The sequence below is a fragment of the Tympanuchus pallidicinctus genome, unplaced genomic scaffold (genome assembly GCF_026119805.1).
Source record: "Tympanuchus pallidicinctus isolate F22 unplaced genomic scaffold, pur_lepc_1.0 scaffold23, whole genome shotgun sequence".
Taxonomy (NCBI): domain Eukaryota; kingdom Metazoa; phylum Chordata; class Aves; order Galliformes; family Phasianidae; genus Tympanuchus; species Tympanuchus pallidicinctus.
This window is the reverse complement of record NW_026294740.1, coordinates 3,707,862-3,719,991: the sequence shown is the minus strand read 5'-3', so window position 1 is coordinate 3,719,991 and position 12,130 is coordinate 3,707,862. Positions and strand designations below refer to the sequence as shown.

Genomic DNA, 12,130 nt, shown 5'->3' with positions numbered 1-12,130 from the left:
CCGCAGGAGAACAACAAAGCAGCTGACACACATGGCAACAATCTGCTCCTCCATCCAGCCCTGCACCAGGCAGTTGGGCTCCAGCACAGCTGGCAACACACTGCAGGCTGCTCCCGGAACAGATTGCGAGTCCAGCATGCCAAAGGTCCTTCCATAGGTCCTGAGTTGGCATTGTTTCAAAGTGGTAAGACCAAAAGTGGAAAAAATCCCTACATACCACTAAAAAATAAATCACGTGGAAAGTATGCTGCCACCAGAAGCACAGGGTTGTGCAACTGCTCGGCACTGTGCTCCAGGAGCAGAACGGTAGGATAATACACAGAGAGCCTGGAGTGCTCTGGTCCTGCAGGACAGGATGCAGCCTGGGGGCTGGCAGAGGAATTAAGCGACTCATAGAATCATTAAGGTTGGAAAAGACCTCTCATCTCACCAACTGCAACCATCAGCCCAACCCCACCGTGCACACTGAGCACATCCCTCAGTGCCACATCTCCACGGTTCTGGAACACTTCGGATGACCCACCCTACCCTCCAGGCAGCTGTGCCAATGCATCACTGCTCTTTCTGTGGAGCATCCTACAGCCACGGGTGTGCACAGAGCCTTGCTACCATGCAGTTTGCAGAAGGTGCTGCGCCCTCCCCGAGAGCACAGCTGGGACGTGCACACAAACCTTGCCCCAACCCCATGCAGGCGCTACGTGCTGCCTGCAGCGCTCTGCTCCAATGCACCGCAGAGGGCTCGTGACTCACCAGCTCACAGTGAGACAAAAGCCACAAAAGGATGCACATCACGTGTGCCTGTTTGCCACGCTGCCACCACCAAGGTGCACGCGGCCCACGCTGTTGCAGCTGGCCAAAAGGAAAAAGTAAGTGAAAGGCCAAGCTATCCCAGCATCTGGTTCCCGTTTGGGGAGAAGATAAATAAACATGTTGCAACTCGGAGGCTCTGCAGGACAACAGGGATGCACAGACACGAACTGCCTGGAGAATTCCCCCGGGGGAATGTTGCAACCCACGCTCTCGCTTTCTTTCCTTTCAGCTTCCCACCGAGGCAAAGCTCCTGGGAAGAGCAGATCTGTTCCTAACAAGAACCTGAGCATCCAGTCAGCTCCAAAGGGGCTGCGCCAGACCCACCCGAAGTGTTCAGAAACATGCAGTGCTATCAGGAACGCCTGAGTGCCACCATTGCAGCCCAGCAGCAGACTTCAACCACCGCTTCTCTGTAGCACAGCTGCCTCCTGGGGAAGCATGGGTCCTGCTCGCTCTGCTGATGCCCATGGGTAAACAAACATGAGGTGCATGGGAACTTCTGCACAAATGTCCTCTCTGCTGGGGAAATCCCCTCCACGTGGGTACTGGAGATGCAGAGTGTGCAGAACACCAGCACAAACCAGCCCACAGCTCCAGGGTGACTTCGGACAGCTGCTCTCAAGTCTATTTTGCCAAAGGCTCTGGGCTGTTGCACCATAATTAACGCGCATCAGATGCGAGCCAAATCCAACATCTGCGCAGCAGCCGCTGAGAAGCACCCCCAGGGCAAAGGGCTGCAGTGAGAGGGTCCCTCTGCAAAAAGCCTTCGGGGAAGCAATGCTGGGAACTGCCAGTGAGGATGAGAGAGGGCATCCAACTGCTCTGGGCTGCAGATGTTGTTCCAGGCATCCCAAGCAGCAGCACCCAGCAAACAAGGATGCTGCACAGAGGTTTCTAGACTGGGGATAGCTCCCTTTCCTCCGTGCTATGCTGGAAACACCGCAGGCTGCCAGGTCAGTTGGATGGGTTAGCATAGCCAGTTGGATAGCCAACGGCTGTATATCAGTCAGCTGAGGGCGTGAAAACATCACAGCTTCCAGGCAGCTGAGCATCCACAGATGTTTAAAGAGAGTCGTGCAGCCCAACCAACCTTCCAGTGATGTGGAGCAACAGTCCTCCAGAATTATGGCTGCTGGGTGTAACAGAGACATTTTTAGAAGCAAGGAGTGAATTTATAGCTCCCAGCCAGTTCCAGCAGATGGGCAGGACCGCAGCACTCACTGCCCAGGGGGCTTTTCTACCTCACACGCCAAACTCCCAATGCTTTGGCAACTTTGGAGCACTGGGGAACAGCAGTTCTGTAGGAGCCACGGAGCAAGGCAACACTTCCCCTGACTTGCCCTAGGCACCATGCTCTCTCAAGCCAAGGTGAGTGCATCCACTTGGCTCAAGCTACCATGATGAGGATGAGGGGAAGCCAAGCCCACCTGGGCAAGGCAAACCTGCTGTCCCTCTGCATCCCTGACACGATACACAGAGGCGAATGCAGCCTATGCAGCACGCTGCAAAACCATTTTGTTTTTGGAGAGAACAGCAGGAGGCAGGCAGCAGAGACAGGCTGGACGCAGAGTTGCAGACCTATCATGGCATAGGGATTGCCCACAGCCCATCTGTGGTGGCTCAGGCACACAGCTACAGGATCACAAGGCACAGCATTCCCCACAGCCCCCAAAATTCAGTCCCCACGTGCACAGCTCTCACAAATACATCTCGCACAGCAGAGGCAGGCGGTGCCCAGGGGACACTGCTGATATTTGATCGCAGCCACCCGAGCTGAGCTGTCACAGCCATGCCTTGAGCTGTGGCCATCTGCTCTGTGCCCTGGGCACCTGGTGGCAGCATCAGGCTCAGCACCAGCCTAGGGACATCAGTGCTGGATGCCAGTTCCAGCCCTGGGCAGGAGCTGGGTAATGCTGCGGCTCAGCCACGCGCTCGACCTGGCAGCACAGTGCAGCACAGCCTTGTTTCTCCCACCACGTGAGGCCCACGCTGGGCTGACAGACAGGAAACCGTTCACAGAGACCTGCAGGGAGGAGCTGCAAGCTGGTGTCCTTTTTCCGTTCACGGGACAAACATAAAAAGGAAAGAAAAGGTCAGAAAGACCCCCAAGGCTTGCTCCAGCGGTCTCACCAAATTGAATGTAGGGCTATGGATTGGGAACCCCAGGCTCTATTGGGGTCCTGGAGGGGCACATCCTGTGTGCAGGGGGCATCCCGAGGCAGGCAAGCTCTGCAGGATGCTCACATTTCCAACAGCCCCGTGGAAGCACACTGTGTGGGTCAGCACCAGCAGAAGGAGTTTTGGTGGTACGCAAAGCTGCTGCGCCATGGCACCGGGGAGGGGACACCCCACAAGCCCCCTCGAGGTGATGCTGCTCAGGGACACAGAGCCCTTTAGACCCCCAGGGTGAAAAAAGGGATTTCTGGGTCCCCACATCCCCCTCGCTGAGTTCTGAGCTCTGTGCCCTGTAACGGAGCAGAAGCACAGAGCTGCCCGACCCACCGGCCAGGAGCGCTGCGGGATGCTCCCGGCTGCAGCCACGCAGCAACGAGTTCTCATGGGGAAATTTACGCCCTGGTCGGCCTTTTTTTCTTTCTTTCTTTTCTTTTTTTTCTTTTCTTTCTTTTTTTTTTTTTTTTTCCTTTTTTTCTCCTTTTCTTTCCTTCTTTTTCACAAAGACCGATTGTATTCGGACGCCCCAGAGCACCGCGTTTCGAGACCAGGCTGAGCACGGCGGGTGCGGACTTTCCCCTCCCACTCGCAGCCCGGCTCCCGCCGCTCTCCATCCCGAACAATGCCAGCAGCACCGGCACGGGGAGGGTGGGAAGATGTCGAACAGCCGCTCTGCTCCCTCATGGAGCGAACCGGGGGCGGGCAGAGCCCTCCGGCCAACCTGGGCTGCCTGCCCCCCTCCATGACCACACCAGCGGTCCCCGGGGCCGCCCCGTTGGCAGCAGCGACTTCCTGGGGTCGCACCCCAAAAGGGGACCCGACCCCACCCCATCTCAGCCCAGCCCCGGCCCGCTCCCCCCGCCCGGTCACCGGCGACTCACCCGCGGCGGCGGCGGCGGCGGCTCCGGCAACGCGCGGTTCCCCGCCTCCTCCTCCTCCTCTTCCTCCTCCCCCTGCCCTCCTCCTCCTCCTTACCCTGCCCTCCTGCTGCTTCCTCCTCCCCCATCACCCTTCCTCCCCCGTTCCCCCTCCCCCACATCAACCTTCCTCCCCCATCACCCTTCCTCCTCCTCCCTCTCCCTCCACCGCCTCCCCTCGCCCTGGCCCCAACCATCCCTTAAAGGCTCCCACCTCCCTCTTCCCACCGAGTTCCGCCGGCTGCTCCCCATCGCTCAATCCCCCGTTATCCCAAATCACGGTCCCTACTCAGCCCCATGCACTGTGGGCTCAGACCCGCACCACCCAGCAGAGCCCCGCTCCTCTCAGACGCTTCGCTGCTCACCAAAACTTTATCTTTTGCTCTCGGGTATCCTGCAACTATCTCAGCAGATCCCAAACCCCATCATGCAGTGGGAGTAACGCTGCTTGCTTTGCAGCCAGGGAGCCAGAGAGCTTTCAGCCACTACCACAAGGCCAGCGTGGGGCCAATGTGGTGACAATCAGAGGACAAGGCGGTTGCAAGATGCCCGACTCAGGGCAGCCCCAGCTCAGGCATCTACACCCTCAGGCTCAGTTGCTTTTTTAAGATCATGTCAGTGGAGCTCAACAAAGATGTTATCTGTCTCTGTGAGCTCTTCCTGCCCTTACACATATCTTACACATCTCCCATCTTACAGCAGCTCCAGCACCTCTCTAGCAGCAGTGCTGGAGCTGTGTTGCAGAAGGCAGTGAGGGGCACACACTCCCCTATAAACTGGGGTTCTGATACCCTGTGGTTTTAGGATGCGTGTCCAGAGGAGGGCCCAAAGATGGTTAAAGTGTCAAGTAGGGTCACACTTGCACTCCTAGTATGTAAAAGGGCCCCATTTCACAGCACAGCCTCCCTGGGCCATCTATTGCCCATGAGCACCTGGTATGCTCTCATCCTTTCTTTTCCACCCCTAAAAGCATGCAGCAGCAACATCATCAGATGCACCCCCCACCCTCCATGTCCAGAGACCTGCTACCAGCATCACGCCATCAGCATCCATGTCACCATCTGTGTCACCCCACCACCATTCCTCAAAGCCACCAGTGCTGGCCCCTCTTCACCCCATCCTGCCCCAAACCCACAGGTTCTGCAGCCACTGGGCCTGGCTGGTGCTGCTCTGCTCCAGCAAAGTGCCACAAATAACAGCTTTGGAGAAACCTCCACCCTAACACCAAGGCAGGAAATCCAGCTTCAATCTGCTTACACTGCAGCTGTGCACAGCTTTCTGCTGGATTACACCACCTTTTTTTTTTTTTTTATGACTTAAAAAAGCTTTAACCCCTATCAATGGGCATTAGGGTTTTAATCTCCCTAATCTCCAGGAAAATCCAATGTGGGATGCCAGGGGAGGGCTTGCCCAAGGAGCAGCTGGGGCTGTATGCAGGTCCCTGCAGCCTTGCAAAGACAGGAACGGGATGCATGGCTGCAAACCACTCTGCTTCCAGGAGGATGCGCTCAGATACACGTGGGTTTTGCACAATGGCCACCCCCAGGATTTGTTATTCTAGGGGCACCTCTCCACTCCTGCACCAGGAGCTGGGTGTGCAGAACAGGCCCATGAGGAAGGAAGCAGCCTTATCCCTGCGCTGCAGATGAAGAGAGGAGGACCGCCCAGGGTCACATACAGCAGAGCCAAGAACTGCAGCCAAACCCCCGGCTCAGCTTCTAACCACAAAGTCATTGTTCCTCTCTTAAATAAAAAATTCTGGGTTAGGAGCAGTGCTGGTGAGGCCCTCTTGGTGTTGCAAGCGCTACCAAGGGATCTGAACAAACTGCAGCAAGTTTTGGGGCAAATCCCAACCATTGTCCTTCATCCTGCAGCAGAGAACCACCAGGACTGAATGGCTCCATCCCACAGCCCCACTGGGCAGCAGACACCAAACCAACGGAGCACAGGGCGCAGCAATGTCCTTCCCTGCAGAAATGATGATGAAACATTTCCAGTTTCACCGCACCGATTCCCAGTTTGAAGCGCCGCAGCGTAAGGGCTTAGGGAATTGTTTTTATGGCCCTAATAGTGCAGCAGTGCTGTCCACCCACATGGTCCCCGTGACTCGGATGGATGCTGCAGGCTCTCAACCACCTGGAAGTGCTGCCAGCTGTATTTATTCTAATCACAGATCAATAGCAGTGGGAAAAGCACAGCCAGTAACCTTGAGGAGCACCAGCAAACTCATTGTGACTGAGAAGGGACATGGCCACCCAGACCAGAAAACCAAAGTTGAGGTTATTAATGCTGAAAGAGCCCACAGTGCCCAGTCTCCTGCGTGTGGCAATGCAGCTCTCCAGTCCCAAGGAAGAAAAGAAGGAAGGAAGGAAGGAAGGAAGGATCATTTTGCAGGCGTGCAGCTGGCACCACGTCCTTGCCATGAGTCACCCCATGCTCCCAGTATCACCCCCAGCAGTGCCCTTCCCTCCTGCAGCTCGCCCACAGGCTGTGCTTGGGCAATCCATCATTTCCCAGTGGGGAATGGACTTTGCTAGAAGGTCGCTCCAGGGTCAGGAATGTTTGGAAAAAGCAGGAAAAAGAGATTTCTCCCAACATCCTCCTGCTTGCAGGGGGGCAATGGTTTGGCCATCAGTGTGCCAAGTGGGACAGAGTGCACTCAGCATCTTCAAGGACACTCTTCCCAGCCATGTGCTGTGTGACCAGGGATAAGTTCCCTTGCCAGGCTGTGTGCTTCCCCTTTTATTTCCCTTCAGAGGTAAATAAGAAAGAATTTGGGGCACTCAAACCATGGAAAGAAGGAAACCTTTGCTCCGGCTCCGTGGGGCTGGGGTCAGAAGGATAATTGGGTGCAGCTGCCTGCGACAGGAGGGCTGCATCTCTTTGCCATGGGGCAATTGCATCTTCACATTTAACAGAGCAGTGGGAAAATGCAGGAGGCATCCACCACAGCCTGGCTGTCAGGAGCCTGCGAGCTGCTCTGGTGCCAATTTGACTCAGTCCAGAGCTCCGATGGGGAAATCCCTGCTGTGCTCTTATCAGAGCTGCCTGATAACCGGTACTGGGTCCCCCACAGCACGGAGCTGCCCCAGCCACCTCTGCCTGTGCCAGAACAGGATGGGCCCTGCTGCTATTTGTCTTTCACAGAGATGTATATAAGCAGACCTGAGAGGAGCAATGCAGTTGGATTGTCTTCCAAGCACTGCCTAAAAAAAATACCAATCCAACAGACACAAGCCCTGGGTGTGCAGCAGGAGATGCTGATGGACAGCCCACTATCTGTTCTTGGGGTCGGCCACCTCCACCACAGCCCAGCCTGGAGACACACAGCCAGCACCTAACTTCCTCAACTGCCTTCTGCCATCACACACCCCAGGAGAAGTCCCTGCTGCTTAGCAAACCACCATTCATCCCTAGCTTTGTGTTGCCCCAGGATCACAAAGGGTTAATGCACTGCAGCTGGGCCAGCAATGCCCAGGACAAAGAAAGGCTTCATGCCACGGAGTCCCCAGCGCAGAACAAGGGGCCTTAATCCGATTCCCAAAGAAAATGTGGCTTTTACAGACCTGCTTTTTTTGAATCCATGGCAAGTGGAAGCTGGGCGGGGGTGGGAAGGGGACTCACTTCTGCATGGGTTTGAGGAGAAGGTGAGTTGGAGGAGGGCAGCAGTCCCCAAGCAGCGCCTGCACTGGGGGCACAGAGACACAGCCATCTTGGCCTGGCCATGGCCCCGAGCACCCCCAGACCTCAGCATCATTTTCACATTATTTACCATGGAGCATCACTCCTGATGATGCATGCACACAGGCTGCTGGACCACAGCAGTGACCAACAGAGGAGCATTTCCAGCATCACCCAGCCTTCTCACCAAGACACCGCCAGGAGCAGACGATGCTCCCATCCCAGAGATGCAAATCAGCCACCTCTACATTCACCCCAGCACAGCAGGGCCAGCCACATCCCTGCAGTGAGCAGCACCTGCAGCCCAACCCCGCTGCCAGGGCTCACTGCTCCATGCTGCGCTGCTGCAGGGAGATGCTGTGTGCCACATGGTTTGGGCAGGCAGCCCTCAGGCTGCACTTCCAACATTAACTCTTTCAGCTGAATTGTTATGTTTCATAGCTGTGAGGTTCCATGTACCACTCACAAGCCCCGCAGCCACAAAGGTATTTTGCTCTCAATACAAAAAGCCATGCAACATATCTACAAAAGCATCCACAGTTCCAGAGTTACTGGCTGCATAGTGTGCCATGTGCTCCAGGTGTATTTTTCTTTTCCTGCCATGGAGCTGTGAGCAAGGCACACATCCTGCACGGCTTCATGCCTGGATGCTGTGTCCCACAGCCTGGAATCATGTCTGCATGGGGTAATAGCACTTGTTGGTTCACATAACCACATGGAGCAGCTCGCTCACAATCAGGACACAGGAGCCAAAACTTGCCATGTGCTGTAAGAGGATGCTCCTTCCCTCCTCTGCTCTGCACAAAACCTTCCCTGAGGCAGTAATAGCAAATCCAGCACAACAGTGCTCACTGGGGGCTGGATGTCTGCAGGCTCCAAAGAGGGGCGAGCTGCAATGACCTCCGTGTGGGGAAAGGCAGCCACAGGCTGTCAGTGCCCTCTGGCCCCGACCAGCTGCACACAGGGTTCAGTGTGCTGCAAAGGCTGTGCACACAGTGACAATGGCCCTGTTGGAGGCAGCTGGGGCAGGCAGCGCCTTCACAGATCCAGGGATGGAATCAGCCCCAGTGTGTCCAGCCCGGATGCTTCCTCCCTGGTGCTGTATGGATTTAGACAAGGGATGGGTTTAGAAAGGAAGCACAAAGCACTTCCCATCTTAGGGCACAGTAAAACCCCAAACTGCTGCATGTGAAGATGCTGGGTGACAACATGTCCTTGGGGTACAGCAGAAAAGGAGCAATTCCTGTGGGCACTCAGCACACAGCTTCAGTTAGAAGCCTGCTGTGCCCAGCCCCCTGCCCAGAAATCTGAGCCTGAGCACTCCCCTTGTGCAGCTCCAACAAGCGGAGCAAGCTGCTGCTCTCCCACGACCATTGTGCAAGCAGCTGTCCCGAGTGGCAGGAGAAGAATAAGGAGCTGTTGTTAAAATATTAACAAACAAAAACAGAAAGGAGGAAAAGCATCCCCTCCTCCCTGGCTCTGACAATTCTCATCACCACAGCACTCTCAAAAGGCAGAGCACAAGGCATTGATGAGCTCCACAGAGCCAGCAGCAATTCCAACCCCAGCAGGCGATGCAGCATCAGCTCCTTCCTTCCCACTGCCCACACGGACACAGATCTGACTCACCCGGGCTGGGGCAGGGCTCTCAACCTTAGCACAGACCCTTCTGTTGGGAGCCCAGCTTGGCACCACCAGCACCTTTGTGCTGCGGGGCCGTGGGATCCCGGGCACAGCATGAGGTCTCAGCCAACTTGGAGTTGGGACCTAGAGGTATTGGTGCTGCAAAAGGAGCCCCCACTGGGCTGGTATCCCTTGCACCATGCCAGACTGCTACAGACCCACGTCGCCCCTATTGCCCCGCTGTGATTCCCTTATGCTGCCTCCCGTCCCCATGGCAAAACCCAAGCAGGGAGCACAGCTCCAAAACACGGGCAGGAGCAGCCTGGTGCCCACACGGAGCACACGCAGCCTTCCACCCTGAAAAGCCTCAATGCAGGCCCTGACAAAGCTCTTTCCCATGCTGCTGCCTGCGTTATGCCCATGGTATTTTCCCTCACTTCCCACCCCCGCTCAGCACAGCACTGCTCTCTCCATGCCCTTTCACTTTGCTCTCCCCTTATCCCAAGGGGATGCACAATCCCCATGTGCCGTGGATCCCTCAGCACAGCCCCTGGCTGCAGATTTCTGTTCCCTGAGGCTGGGACAGCTCAGGCATAGACTTACCCAGAAGGACCAGGGGGGGAGGACACGCACAGCCCAGGATGCTGCAATGTGGCTCCCAGCTGCCTTCCGCCTCCGGAGCACGTGGGCCCAATGCCCCCGCAGCTTCTCCAAAGTTTTGCCTGACTCTCCCCAAGAAGGACGCACAGCTCAGCTCCCCCCCATCCCAGCCACACACAAAAAGCAGTTGGCTTTCTCTCAGGGTAGCTAGTGTGGGGAAATCCTCCGACATCAAAGGCGGCAGCTGCCCCTCCCGCCCCGTGCAGCCTCCCCCCAAAGCAGCCCCTGGTTAAGGTGCTTGAGACATCATTTTCATCTTTTTCTGTCTTATGTTTTGTTTTTCCAACTCTGCCACACACTTTTTGGGATACGTGGGGCAAAGCTGAGCCATGCTCCCATTTCGGGTCATGGAGACAGCACTGTCAGTGGCTGCTCCAGAGGAATTTAGGGCTAAAAATGCTGCCCGTGCCCTAACTTGAAAAGAAACCATGGCATGTCCTGGAGCACAGGGAGCAAACCTAAGTTACCCCAATAGTGAGCAGACTCACAGTAGCGTCAGCACAAACAGGCTTTGCAGCTCTGCCTCCAGCTGCCAAACAGCAACAACAGCATCTCCCCTTTATGCAGCACTGTGATAGCAGCAAGAAGGGCAAGGGAGGGCTGTGTGCCTCCTCCTGTAAGCAGCCAGTAGGATCCATCCAGCACCGAGCAGCCTGCATGGCACAGAGCACTGGGAAATAGCTGCAACCTTTGGTTAACGGGGGGGAGGTGGGAGGGCTCTGCTGCTCAGCACTTGGCTGTGTTTATGCTGTGATTAATATCACCCCATGCACAGATACCAGATGTTCTCAGGGCAGGCTGGAGCGTATCCTACGTTACACCAAGATGGAATTTTTGGGCAACTTTCAGGGAGTGCTGAGGGCAGGAGCTAATGGAGCACAGATTTTAGCAGATCCATATGAAGCCGTGCTTATCACACAGGCCAGCATCCTGAGCTGGTTGCGATACCACAAGCTACACTTGCTGCAGTCAAAGCTTCATTACTTTTTTTGTCAATTACTCCAATTCCAACTGGGAAAGTCTCAAATCCCAGTGCGTGGGCTGTGAGCACAGGGCTGGCTTCAGCTCTGCCTCCTGCCGCTCCCCACTGCTCAGCACCAGGGAGGAACTGCTCACATGGAGCAGCCCTGTGGGCTCCCCATGGCCAAAGGGACACCAGTGGACAAGGGTGATCAGGGGGAGCAGCTCCCAAAGCCCCCACTTCAGCTCCACAAAGCAGCTTCCCCATGCCTGGCTGTGACCAGGAGCACCGGGGTCACCGATGTGGGCGTCCTAATTAGTTGCAGAGGGGTTTGGGCTTGGAAATAACGCAGAAGCCAAGCCTGACTGCATTGGAAGTGGCCATCCCAGCTCCTTGCAGGCCACACACTGCCCTACATGCAGCTGACTTCAATCAGGGAGGTTTCATCTGGCCAGATGCTGGGTACAAAGAGGTGGGATGCATCCGTCCATGCTCAGGAGCAGAGGATCGTGCCCATCCCACCCAGCATTCCCCATACATAATGCCAAACTGATTATGTGACTGTGGACAGCTGCTATTACCATCAAGGCTCATGGCAAACAAGTCAAACCAGAGGATAAGACAGTAACCAGGGCAGAAAACTACAGGAGAAGCTGTGCCTTCTGCCATTCCCCAAAGGTCCTCTGTGCCCTGAAAATCCCAAATGCGGGAATCCCAAGGAGGCAGAACCTCGTAGCATTCAGCTACAGAAGACAGCAATGACAAAGAGCATTCCTCCTCCCTCCAACCTCACTCACCACCTCCAACGCAGAGTCGGATGCTCACTGCAGCCGGGCAGAGCAGAGCGGGGTGCAGCGCAGTGACCGCAGGCACTGGGGATACCAAACCCCACGCCGTCACCCTTCTACTTGTGCTGAAGCTGTGAGAGCTGTCTGACACCTCACACTGCTCTGGCAGACGCTGCCAGAGCAGGAAGGAAGAGTGATGTGGGCAGGCTGCCGGAAAGCCCTTGTTATAAAGGAACCCCTGAGTGATGCTCGCTCTGTCTCTCCTCCAGCTTTTCTCACAATGGCATTGTGCTGTGTGTACAAAACCATCGCTGAATCGTAAATTAACACCCAGAAACCAAAAGTAAAAGACCTTTGTTACTCACTTCTTCGAGCAAAGGTTAAACCCAGCTAAATACATCAGTTTTTGTGGAAAGGAGGAGGGTTTGGCAGGCAGTGCAAGGAACAGGAACGTGGGAATTCCTCCTACGGTTTGGCAAAGCGCTCTTCCTTCTGCATGGGAGCCCTGTGGGGTCTGT

The 12,130-nt window shown here is 55.7% G+C and overlaps 1 protein-coding gene across 5 annotated transcripts in view; it reads right to left on the bottom strand.

Moving 5' to 3' along the window:
* Window positions 1–12,130, bottom strand: part of SEPTIN9 (septin 9) — a 95,121-nt gene that overhangs the window by 12,764 nt on the left and 70,227 nt on the right. The window contains exon 1 of one of the 5 annotated variants that reach the window (XM_052687720.1): window positions 3,864–3,919. The exons of the other annotated variants lie outside the window; for them this stretch is intronic. The gene's annotated coding sequence lies outside the window, so the exon portion shown is untranslated. Of the gene's footprint in view, window positions 1–3,863; window positions 3,920–12,130 lie in introns of those variants that run through there. 5 annotated transcript variants of the gene reach the window in all.